This window comes from Psammomys obesus, unplaced genomic scaffold, assembly GCF_907164565.1.
Source record: "Psammomys obesus unplaced genomic scaffold, mPsaObe1.curated_primary_1811, whole genome shotgun sequence".
Lineage (NCBI taxonomy): Eukaryota > Metazoa > Chordata > Mammalia > Rodentia > Muridae > Psammomys > Psammomys obesus.
This window is the reverse complement of record NW_026590707.1, coordinates 3,966,715-3,979,930: the sequence shown is the minus strand read 5'-3', so window position 1 is coordinate 3,979,930 and position 13,216 is coordinate 3,966,715.

The window sequence follows — 13,216 nt, the reverse complement described above, 5'->3', positions numbered from 1 at the left end:
GTTATAATTCTATTTTCCCAAAATAGTAATTGGCCATCAAATAGGTTTGAGTTTTCATGGCCCCAAGCCATCAACTGAACTCACCAGAGTAATTTTCCGGAATGAGAAATGCTAACTGCCAAAACTAAAGAATGTTAATCAGAAACCAGCCTGGTCATGATTTCCAAGGTGCTAATCACTTGAAAAAAAAAAAAAAAAAAAAAAGCTCTCATTGGTTCAGTCTATAGATAATTACTAATTGAAAAGCTACTAGAATAGTGAGAAGGTATATTTGCATGTTAATAGGTCTTTGTGCCCAAAGGCTTTGGATTATAAATTATCAAGACTACATTAGCCAGATGGGGAGGATTAATTAGCATGCTAGCATTACCTGGCATCCTATGATGGCTGAGAGTAAACAAAGTAGCCATGACCATTTTAGCATTGCTTGTCATTATCTAGCTTGCTTGTGGTAGCTATAGAATAGGGAATGAGAGTACCCAGAGCCAGTGATTCTGGATGCTAACAACTAAAACAGCATGAGTCCTGTTCTTACCTAGACTTACATTAGCTTCACTTACTTTTAACAAAATGAAAGGTACATGACAGAGAGAGCCTAGATTAAAATTCTAGCCACCTCAATTTAAATGCTGGCATTGGGCAACCTGTTTAATTGCTTCATATCTCAGTTTCTTTATCTGCAGCATAATGAGACTGTTAAAAGATTCTCTGGAATTCTTTCTAGCTTTCAAGTTTTATGAGACTGTGTGGAGTCCAGCTCAGGAACATATCTGTAGTCAGAGGAGAGAGGCAGAAACAAACTCTTTTATCTGAGCAGTGGAAGCTGGTATCTAATGAGATAATTTCCACAAAAAGATATAACACAGGTAATTTTATCTTTCTTAAATTCTGTAGGCTACCTTAATAAATAGGCAGATGGTCACGCTAATTTAGTAGACTGTTGTCTTATTTGTTCTTTTCTGCAATTATCTCTTCTGGACAGATTCTGAGAGAATCTTGTGATTGAGAGAATAACATCTCAGCTCATCAGGAAGTATTGAAGAGTCACCGGAGCCCAGTAGGAATGAGTGATGGTGTTTTGAGATATCTTTATTTTAGTGGTTCAATTGAATAAAGGTCAAACTGACAGATAAAATTATTTTATAATTGTGACTTCAAAACATTAATTTGTCAGAAGACTATATCCTTTAATGAGTATGTGGTTTTGATTAGGGATGTTTCTTTTTTTTTTACTATCAATCATCGAGAGAGAGAGAGAGAGAGAGAGAGAGAGAGACTTAATGAGCAATTACTCATTATGGACATAAGGAGAACACCTTGTGCGTACTAGCATCATCACCATCATTATACTTACAAAAGCATCATCATGTTGGGTTCTTAAAAGGCTCATTTAATAGCTACAGAATGGAGAGGAGTTGGTGCTCTCTAATGTTGCTGATTCAGTGGTTCAGGTCACAGAGTTTGTTCAGCAGCATCTATAGCTCCATGTCTTCTGGAAAAGTACCATTTAGGGAACTCTTAAACTTTATTTGCTTATGATTACTTTTATGGCCTGTGAGGTATTCCTTTGTGACTTCTTGGCTTTTTAGGCATGGCACTTACTATAAATAAAATTTGAGAATTGGGAGGTTATCAAGGTGCACTTCAGTTTTGTCTTCAACTTTTCTGTAACTTAAACAGGACTTAGCACTGTACTTAGACTTATTTCAGGGTATGAACACGACTGCCATTTTCATGTTCAACATTACTAAACATCATGGACAGAGTATATCTCCGATTCCATGTGCTACTGTGTTGACTTGTGCAGAAAGTCAGAACAATATAAGCTACATTGCTGCTTATGTCTTTGTTTGGTCAGAAGCTTGATTTCATAGTTTATATTATTCCAAATTTTGTTGGTTCCAATAAGTATTATTCTCTTCCTTTGTCTAAGAATATCTCACTAGACATCACATATGAACATAACTTCGGCTTTCTTTTTATTTTCTTCTTCTCAACAAAAATTTACTTATTTGTGTAGAAGGTGAAAAAAAACTTAAGAATCACTATATTCTAATAATTACTACTACACACTATGGCCCTGTTCATTATTAATTGCAGTAACTTGATGTCTGTCTCCTAAAAGCTCTTATTCTATTTCTGTGTGACACTGAATACTGATAACTTGACCAATGGTTATTAGAAATAATCATGATAATCATCATTGTTGAGTATTATAGGACTGGACCATATATTTTACAGATATTATGGTGCTTAGTCTGAATAGCCTGATTTAAATATTAATGCCATTATCATTTAGTTGATACTAAAGAATAAATTCAGAATTTCACACATGCAAAGCAAATGCTCCACTATGGAGGTACCCTTCTCTATAGTATCCTCCTTTTAATAATTAAAAAAAATAAGTTTTGTTTGTTTGTTTGTTTATTGCTTACTTTTTGTTTGTTTGATACAACCCTTTTCTATATATCCCAGGCTGATATCAAACTTGGGAACCACCTGCCTCAGCTTCCCAAGTATTAAGGTTGCAGTTGTGCAGCGTAATCCAAATGTACATTCTGAGTATTTGTCTTTATATCTTCAGATAAGTTTTGCCCTCACCCCTCACCAAGGAAACTTCTGTTTGCAACAGAGGGAGTTCTGTACAGATAACCACAACCAATCAAAATGCAGAGTTGTGGGAGCCCACTTCCAGTGGTATGTCTATAAAACAACTCTGGCATTTAAAGCCAAGAGAACTTTTAAAAACAGAAGTCAACACAAAAACAAAAAGAACAAACCAAACAAACAAACAACCAAACCAAACCAAAAAAAACAACAGCAACAAAAAAAAATGAGAGCCAGAGGATCATGGATCCGACTTAGAGATTGTGCCTCCTCATTATATCAGAAGCTACACCTTTAAAGTCTCACCAACATGACTGCCTCAACATGGGCTGAACAAGGATGGCATCAGTAGACATGCCAGAGTGGACTGGGGAAAAGCTGTGAGGTCTCAGCCTTACACAGAGAATTACAGGAAACTGTGTAATCACATTATAATCTTAGAAATAAAGAATTTTAAAAATGTGTGAAATACATTAAAATGTACAGTGAACAGTAAAAAACTTGAAATGACAAGCAACATGGCATGCTCGCTCTTTCTACCCCATGTTCCACATAGAAGCAGCTTTAATTGTTTCTATTTCTTTGGTATCTGTCTTTAAAACTCTTGTATTAGATTTCTCCCCGGGTTGTGATAAAAATAGCCTCTCAAAAACCAACTTAAATTTTAAAAAAAAGCGTTTATTTTAGTTTACAGTTCAAAATACGGTCCACCGTGATGCGAAATCAAGGCAGCCAAAGCTTGAACCAGCTGGTCACATTATGTGTGGGATACATGCTGGAGCATAGCTTTCTTTCTCCACTCTGTATAGTTCAGAATCCCAGCCAGGGAATGGTGCCACCCACAGTGGGAGAGTCCTCTTACCTCAATTAATGTGCTAAAGATAATTCCCCCGTAGGCATGCTAAGAGGACTAAATCCTGCCAAACTGGCAATTACCACTAACCAGAACAACGCTAACATTTCTGTTTATGAAGGCTGCTGAGGGGCTAGAGAGATGGCTCAAAGGTTAAGACTCTGGCTGCAATTCCCGAGGTCCAATTTCCAGCAACCACATGGTGGCTCCTAAGTCTATAATGTGATCTAGTGCCCTCTTCTGGCCAGCAGGCATACATATAGGCAGAACAATGTACACATAATAAGTAAATCTAAAAACAAACAAAAAAGTGCAGCTGAATCTCTAATATGTTACTACATTTACACTAAATATCTGCAATAGTAACCCCACAGAGACAGAGGGCAGATTTACAGTTTCCAGGACCTGCGTAGGGGAAAAACAGTGACTGCTTTGTGATGAATTGGGATATAGTTTGTTTTGGGGGAAGAGGGGATAAGAGACATGCTCTAAAATTATAGTACAGCATTGTGAGTGTGCCAAAAGCACTGGTCTGTACAACATGAAAGGTCAGAATACTGAATTTTGTGTTACGTAAATTTACTTTAAAAAAGAAATCAGATTATTGTCTCATTAGGAAGTCACCCATAGTACCTTTATTTATCAGTGTTATATGTCTGACTATTTTTAGTCCCTTTTGTCATCTCTGGTTTTGAATTGAGTAAACTGAGGCAGGGTAATTGTCCCAAGATTGCAGTACTAAGCCTAGGATTGGCCTCAAAACTTTACAGGTTGCACACACAACGATTATCTGACTTCCATCTGAGATGATGGCTCTGGTGGCTGATGCCACATATGTGGACAGGAAATCAGATTCTTGATTTATCTTTCAGTTTTCTGTAGATAGAGAGTTTATCTATCTGCATGTGGGTTTTGCTTTAGAAAGTACAACTTCTTCTGTATCATTTGTTAGACAGTATATGCTGTTCTCTATAGAAAACTTGAGATCTACCAAAAGAGGAAAGAATGGCATTCAATTGAATTGGAGATTTATGAAGAAAGCAATGTAGCTTGAGTATGAAAGGATTACAGGAGTCTACTACTGATGTCTGCTTAGAGCAGTAGCTTTGAGACGGTGGACAAGACACTGGGTGGTTAAAACACTTGCTATGTAATCTGATGATTAGAGTTTGATCTCCAGAACCCTCCGAAATGCTGGGCAGGCATGGTGGCTCAATTATAATTCCAGTTCTTGAGAGATAGAAATGAGATCTCCAGAGTAAGATGGACAGCTACATTAGTCAATAGGCAATCTCTTGGTTCATTTAGAGACCCTATCTCAATAATAACCAGGAGAATGATTAAGAAAGACACCTGCTGTCAATCTATGGCCTTTATACACTTTTTTATACACATATGCACAAATTCAAACTCAAACATACCTACACATACTACATACACACAGGCATCCCCACATTAAACAATTCTGGAAGTTAAGTCACTACCAGTAATTGTTACATTTACACATGACCCTTGACTGCTAAAAGTTATGAGTCAAGCAAATTAAAAATCATAGTAAAACAAAGAAGTACATCTGATTATTGGTGATTGAATCTGTCTTTCAAAAAGCTGCAAGGAAAGAGGTCAGTTTCCAAAAGTGTCAGAAGTTCTCCTTGTATCATTGCCCTGGAAAGGTCAGGAGGAAAGTCATTCCTCCTTCCAAAATCCAATAGACCAGTACTTAGAAGTGGCAAAGAGCATTACTACAAACGCACAGTACATAAGCAAGAAAACAAAAGTGATGTCAAAGGAAGAGAGCTTATGAAATAGTCCCTGTACTGTATGATCCTATTTTATGCTCTGTCCTAATGTTCTGTTTAGTGTTCAATAATTCAATAGACAAGTGAACAGTTATGTATTAATTAGACTCAAACAGTGAGCCCACTGGGCTTGGTGGTTTGGAAGTAACAAACAGTGTACAAATTTGTGTCAATTGGTAGGTGAGATCTATGAACATCTATGAACGTTGTTTGATTCCTAACAGAGCTCAAGCAATTTCTCAACCGAGATGTAGATGACAAGTGCTAAGAGAATATAGATAAAACCTTTCGTGGCATTTACTAGTTACCTTTCTCCTTGCTGTAGCAAAACACTGGATAAAAGCAGCTTAAGGAAGGAGTCAGATCTAGAGTGGGGCAAGGGAGGCATGTCAGCAGAGTGAGATTTGACCAGACTGTCTAACACACACACACACACACACACACACACACACACACATAGACACACATACAGACATACACACAGACACACAAACACATGAAATATCTGTGTTTGAAAAGGGACATTGTAAGTATTGACATTTTAGCTTATGCTTTAAATTATTTTACATCTACATAAATTATTTTATATCACAATATTGGTGACAGTCAATATTCATTGACAGCTGCCCTTGACTCTCCCCTCTTTTCCCTGATGAACTCCTCTGAAGCTGGTTATACATTTGAACACCTGGATGCTCCAAGAATGGTGGCCTTGGCACCTACTGTCACTCTACTTTTTTTTTAATATACATGCACATGAGAATATTGTCTTAGGTGCAAGTTGTACAGTGTGCAGAGAACAAAATCAAACTGAAAACTTTGAAATTGAACTAAAATTGTAAAATTCCATTTTACAAATTACATAGTATCTTTACAGGAAGATGCAATAATTCAGCAAATGTATACAGAATTAGTAAACAGAACTTGAACATTGAATAGTTTCAAATCTTTACAAAATTTATGGAAACTCAGTGACTAGCTCTTTGATCACCTCCCCCTGGGAGGTGCAGCCTTACCAGGCCACAGAGAAAGATGATGCAGCCAGCCCTGATGAGACCTGATAAGCTAGGGTTAGATAGAAGGGGAGGAGGTCCTCCTCTATCAGGGTATAGGGGGAGAAGAAGGAGGGTGGGTAGGACTGGGAGATGAAGGAGGGGGCTACAGTCGGGATACAAAGTGAATAAATTATAATAAACAAACAAATAAAGATGAGTACAAGCCCTAAACTTGTTGAGATGGAGCCTTTTGTTATGAAGCCATTTTTTTTATTTTTTCTAATTTTTACTGTTTATGTACATCTTTCATATCTTCAGTGTAATTCATTATTTCATTCAGGTTCCCCTATTATTGTTCTGTCTGCCATTTTCCCTGAAGAACTTATTCAACTATGAAGAAACAAGGAATTACATCTAGTCTCTTGAAGAGTTGTCTTCATTTAAAATTAACTTATAAGAAAAGAAACAATCTACTTTGGAAGCCTACTGTCACACTAAACCATGTTTTCTAAGCTTTCCTTACCCCTAATTCCAAAGGCCACCTTCAGTGCTCACTTAATACTTAGCAGCACTTTGAGTCCTCCGGACTCTCTGCCTCTGGAACCACATGCTCTGTCTTCCTATCCTCTCTTCTTTTCCAGCCTTATATTCTCTACCTTTAAAGACAAAGTGGGTGAGCTGAGTTTGTTTTTCTCAAGTCTTAAGGTCAAGTCCTAGCACTCACTACCTTTGGGCGTAACTGTTTGAAGGCAGGTCTCTAAAGCGGGAAGAAAGCTAAAATATGGCCATTTCAGTGAGTCTTCATCATACTGGTGCCTGAGAAGGAAAAGACACTGACACCAGCACGTACAGGACATAGACCAGGTGAAATTAAAGGATGAGAGTGCACCCACAGACACCCAGAGCTGCTGCTTTTTCTTTTTTTCTGTGTAGACCCCAATGTCTGAAGTCTTTCTCCTCTCACCCTCATCTCTCTCCTTGTACTGTCTAACTCCATTGTGTTTTAGGTCTTACCTTGGAGATGTCCTCTGGGAGGATTCCCTTGAGCCCTGCCTTCCCAGTCCTCTGCACTTGCTGGTGACCAGCTCTGCTCACATCACTACAGTGTCTGGCTCTTTGCGTTTCCTCCCTGGGTCATTGGCTCTTTGAAGGCAGAGGTAGCACTCCTGGGTTTTGCTTCCGTGGAGCCTGGCAGGGTACTTTGTGTTCAGAGAGGCCTCAAAGTTCCTGAATGAGTTCAAGGGAGACTGGTTTGGTGGAGAAACAAAATATTTCCTAATTGTGACAGTTGCTTAACCACACACAGAATTAAGTTACTTGCATTTGTAGGTCTTTCTAATTTTAAAAATTGTCCATGGCAGGAAAAGTCTACTTGGAGTACAGACATATCCATTGGCTTCTGTGAAATGCTCACCATTTTCAGAAAGATGCAAAACAGATGGCATACAAATTCTGAAAATAATTTCATTTTATATTTTATGTAATTACTTTGCATCTCTTGTCCTTTTTGTCATATACAATTCAGTTAGAAAAGAATAAGGTGTCAATATTTTGTTTTGGAAGTAATCAGTTTACCTTCTCTGAAACTACATAAATTGGGAGGAGGGGCAATAGGGAAGAGAGTTCCACAAGGGTTTGTTTTGCTTTTTTTTTTTTTAAGCTAGCACACCTACATGTTATTTTTAGCTTCTTTAGAAGCAAGCAGCAAGCATTGCTAGCTCACAACATATGCTTTGTTTGTGAAAAGAGAGTGGGTGAATTTATGCTTCAGAAAACTCTGTAAATGATCCTGTGCACAAGCCAGTTCTGAAGAAGCTTGGAATGCAGGAAATGTGACTCCTTCAAAGGAAGACTAGCACCACAAGCTTTTCAGAGGAGAGAGGGCTCAGCACTGGGGATGGCTGCCTGGCCCCGAAGAAATGGTGTGGAGCCAGAATGAGAAATAATTTCATTTGATATTGATTAACATGTTTATTGTTAAACGCTAATTTTCTAATAACAGCAGAGATGTTCCTTAGGGAACATCTCAACTCTTATACATATTTTTGTTGTTGTTTTTAATTTTTAAACCTCCAGACAAAATTAACATTAAAAAAATTTAAAGCAGCCCGCACAAACATTTATGAGCATCCAACTAAAGAGAATCAAAATTAGAACATAACAAAAATATACATAGTGGTGCTATATTTTATGTTTTAAATTAAAAAGCAACACAAGTTGGTTCCATGGTAGCATGGATTATCGTACTTTTAAAAAGCATAAATAAAGAAGAGAGGGGAAAGGCACATGTTCTTCCCAGTTTATTGTTAAAAATTAAAAGTAATTCCTTGAAAACTCTAAAAAGGAAGAAAGGAATGAATGAATGAATAAAGAAAAAGGAAGCAAGAAAGAAAAAGGAAGGAAGGAAGGAAGGAAGGAAGGAAGGAAGGAAGGAAGGAAGGAAGGAAGGAAGGAAGAAAGGAAGAAAGGAAGAAAGAAAAAAATCCTCTAAAGTTTTTTTAAAAAAGCTCTTCCATAGTGGTTGCACAAGTTTACATTCCCATCATCAATGGAGGAGCATTCCCCTTTCTCTACATCTTCTCCAGCATGTGTTGTCCCTTGAGTTTTTGAACTTAGCCATTCTTATGGGTGTAAGATGAAATCTCAGGGTCGTTTTGATTTGCATTTCCCTGATGACTAAGGACATTGAGCATTTCTTTAAGTGTTTCTCTGCCATTTGATTTTACTCTACTGATAATTCTGTTTAGCTCTGTACCCCATTTTTGATTGAATTACTTGATGTTTTTGCTGTTTAACTTCTTTTTAAATTTTTTATTATTAATATCTATTTTAATTTATTCAATATGTGTCCCAGCTGTGGCCCTCTCTGTCATCTCTTCCCAATCCAACCCTCTTCCCCCTATGCCTCTCTCCTAGTCCACTGATATAGGAGGTCTTCCTCCCCTTCAATTTGACTCTAGCCTATCAGCTCTCATCAGGGCTGGTTGCATTGTCTTCCTCTGTGGCCTGACAAGGCTACACTGCTCAAAGGCAAGTGATCAGAGAACCTGCCACTGAGTTCATGCCAAAAAAAACTCCTGCTCCCCTTACTAGGGAACCCCACTTGGAGACTGAGTCTATATGTTATATCTGAGCCAAGGTTTTAGGTCTTCTCCACACATTGTCCTTGGTTGGGGTATCATTTTCTTCATGTGTCCCAGGGCTCAGTTTTTATGGCTCTGTTGGTCTTCTTTTGGAGCTCTTCTCCCATCTAGGTCTTTATATTTCCCTCTTTTCTAATATTCCCTGCACTATGCCCAAAGTTTGGTTATGAGTTTCAGCCTCTGCTTCGATACCTCAATCACTGTTTAACTTCTTGACTTCTTCATATATTCTGGGTATTAGCCCTCTGTCAGCTATATTGTATATTCTCACTTATAAGTGGAATATTATATAAGACATATAATGTAGGATAAACATCCTAAAATCTGTACACCTAAAGAAGCTAAGTAAGAAGTAGGATCCTGGGTTAGATGTTCAATTCTCATTCAGAAAAGCAAACAGGATAGACATCAGAAGAGGAAGAAAACCAAGAATAGGACAGGAACCTACTATAGAGGGCCTCTGAAAGACTCTACCCAGCAGGGCATTAAAGCAGATGCTGAGACTCACAGCCAAACTTTGGGCAGAGTGCAGAGAATCTTATGAAAATTGGGGGAGATGAAAGACCTAGAGGGGATAGGAGCTCCACAAGAAGAGCAACAAAACCAAAAAAATGTGAGCATAGGGGTCTTTTTAGAGACTAAAACTCCAACCAAGGACTATGCATGGGGATAACCTAGACACCCTGCGCAGATGTAGCCCATGGCAGCTCAGTGTCCAAGTGGGTACCCTACTAAGGGGAACAGGGCCTGTCTCTGACATGAACTCAGTAGCTGGCTCTTCGATCACCTCCCTTTGAAGGGGGGTGGGACAACCTTACCAGGCTACAGAAGAAGACAATTCAGCCAGTCCTGATAAGACCTGATAAGCTAGGGTCAGAGGGAAGGGGAGGAGGACCTCCCCTATCAGTGGTTTGGGGAAGGGGCATGGGAGATAATGAGAGAGGGGAGTGAGATTGGAATGGGACAAGGGAGAGGGCTACAGCTGGGATACAAAGTGAGTACATTGTAATAAATAAAAAGGAATTAAAAAAAAAAAAAGCTCTTCCTTTTGCCCAAGTGAATAGTCTTTGATCCATCTTGTTGACCATGCTTGACTTCACTTCAGCAGCACTAAAAACTGGTGCATTCTTTAGTTTATGAGTTGCCAGACCAGAATTCTCTCAGGACCCTCTGCTAAAGCACTCAGTAGTTACTATTATCAAATGCTGAATATCATTTTAGCTATGATAAAGCCCCCTAGTATTAAAACACTGGCTTTATAGATGATAGATGAAAAAAATCTATTTTTCAAAGCATGGTCTTTGTGGTAGAACATGACTCACTTACTATGGAAATATTGCCAGCTGCCTAGAAATGTTGCCTAGCAACCTCTGGAAACACAGAAAACCTAATATCGGTCTCCAAGTTGCTTGTGGGTAAAGGGATTATTAAAAATATCAGAAAAAAGAAGGACTACAAAGTTTGTTCTTGGCCATGACAACAAGTAATACCTTTTACGGTGGCAGGCTCTCTGTATACCCTTTCCCATAAAATTTCAAAAGCTCTACATGTTCCTGAGTCTCAAGTGTGTGGCAAAGAAGATGGCTTGTTAAGGTCATGCCCTCACCTTCAGAGGGAACAACCCCCACCATACTCCAGGCAGATCTTAGTGAGTGAGAGCTGGTTAGTCAGCCTCAGCTTTCAAAGCTGCTGTAGCCATAGCTGCTGGCTCCTTCAGATTCAGCCACTCTGAGTAACCTGGGGCAGTTTGTCCTTGGTTGTTGTTCTGTCTCTGCACTGGGGGCCAGTGGAGGACTAGAGGCCACTTGCTCCTGGAAAGACAGCCTGAACTGCTCCTCTATGCCTTTGTTTCTGCCAAACAGCCAACAGAAAAGGGTGGAGGAGGGTGGGGACAAGGTTTGGGCAGACTGTCACTTCTGCACCGGGCAGATACTTGTTTTGTGTTGTAGGAAATGCAAAATGACTGATAGGGCTGAAGCTGGGTTTTATTCAATTCTGTCTTCTTTTTGTTCAGAGGATTAGAAAATTTGTCTAGCTGGACGTATGAATTGGGTACTAATCAGTTTTGGCTGTTATCACAAAACACCACAAATTAGGTAGCTTAGAAACAACAGAAATCCATTTCTCACAGTTCCAGAACCAAGGACGTTCAGGATCCAGGTGCTAATGGCTGTGGGCCTGAGAGCCACTTTTGAGCTTGGCACTTTTGCTGTCACCTTACATAGGGGAAGGAGCAAATTAGCAGCATTGGATGTGTGTGCATGCATGCATGCCTGTGTGTGTGTGTGTGTGTGTGTGTGTGTGTGTGTGTGTATGTGTGTGTGTGGTCTGTTGTGAGTGTATATATGTGTTGTGTGTGTGCATGCCTGTATGAGTGTGTATTTCTGTGTGTGTTTACCTGTGTGTACACAGAGGCAGAGTATGATGGCCAGTGTTACAACTTTCTACTTTATTCCTTTGAGACAGGATGTCTCACTGAATCTGGGCCTAAGCTGGTGGCCAGTTAGCAGCAGAAAACCCTCCTTTCTCCACTCCCCAGCAGGGTGCTAAGAAGTTGCAGTCAGGTCTTACCCACTGAGGATTTGTCAGCCATTTATGTGCTCTACTTCCTTATACTCTTTCATATCACTACCCTGTCATTTAGGATTTTAACATACAGATTTGGGTGGAAACAATAAGCATTCCAACCAGAGAAATGAGGTTTTTTGATTTGTGAGATAGAAAGTGAACTTCATAAATTAATTTGAGCAAATGAGTTGTGTTTACCTTAAAACTCAGCCTGGCTTTAAGTGTGAGTTCATTTTCACTCAACTTTAAAAGCCCATCTCCACGAGGCCTGATCTCTTAGTAATTACAGCACTAACAGCACCAAGCTACTACATTAGTTTTCTGCAATGTTATTGTCTCTGGACATGCAAGCTCTCATTGTATCCTATAGCTGCTTTTGAAAAGTGAAGCAGGGGCTGTTGCTTAAAGAGGTAAGGATTTGTTCAAGGTTCTTAGCTGGAAGAAGGGCAGTCTTGCACTTGGGTTTTCAAGTTCAGTGTAATGGTAAATGAGCATTTGTGGCAGGGCTCATCTCAGGAGAAAGGACAGAAATATGTTGGGTCAAGAGGCCTGAATTGGGAAGTCTGGACCACAATCTTTTATAGGATTTGGGACAAGAAACCCTAAGCTTTATGGAAATAGATTCTTCCTTAGCTAAGTTAAACGAGTAGGTAAAAGCAGCCGTTAATCTTTTAATTTTTAATTTATTTATTCACGTTACATTCCTATTGAAGCCCCCCCCTCCCCTTTCCCCCATTCCTATCTCCCCTCCCCCCACCGTCCCACCCCCCACATGTCATCACCCTGGGCACTTCATGGGTCATACCTTCGGGCTAGCCATGTTTGTGAAAGCTTCAGGTGGCACACAGATGGTTCTAGAGGCAGGCAGTTCTCTATTTAGAGTTGACTTTCATTTCTTTGAAATGAAAGCTCATTTTGTTTAGCAAAAGTCTGACAGAATATTAGCTCCAATTTCTTGGTCCTTTGGCATTAAGGAGGTGCATGTCTGCTATGGTAGCCATCCTAAGCGCCCTATGTGTCCTACCCCAGTTGGTAACGTCAACAGCGTCGAGCAGAGGGTGGCACTTGACCTGCACCCCGTCCCTGAATGCTATTGGTATGAATGCAAATTAGTACAGTGTACAAAACAGAGTGGCACTTCCTCAAAACCCGAAAAACTGCAGAACTACACTCTGAGGAGCAATCCTCCTCTGAGTGTATGCTCAAGGAACAGAACCGACTTCTGAATGATTTGACACTCTTTTTGATTTT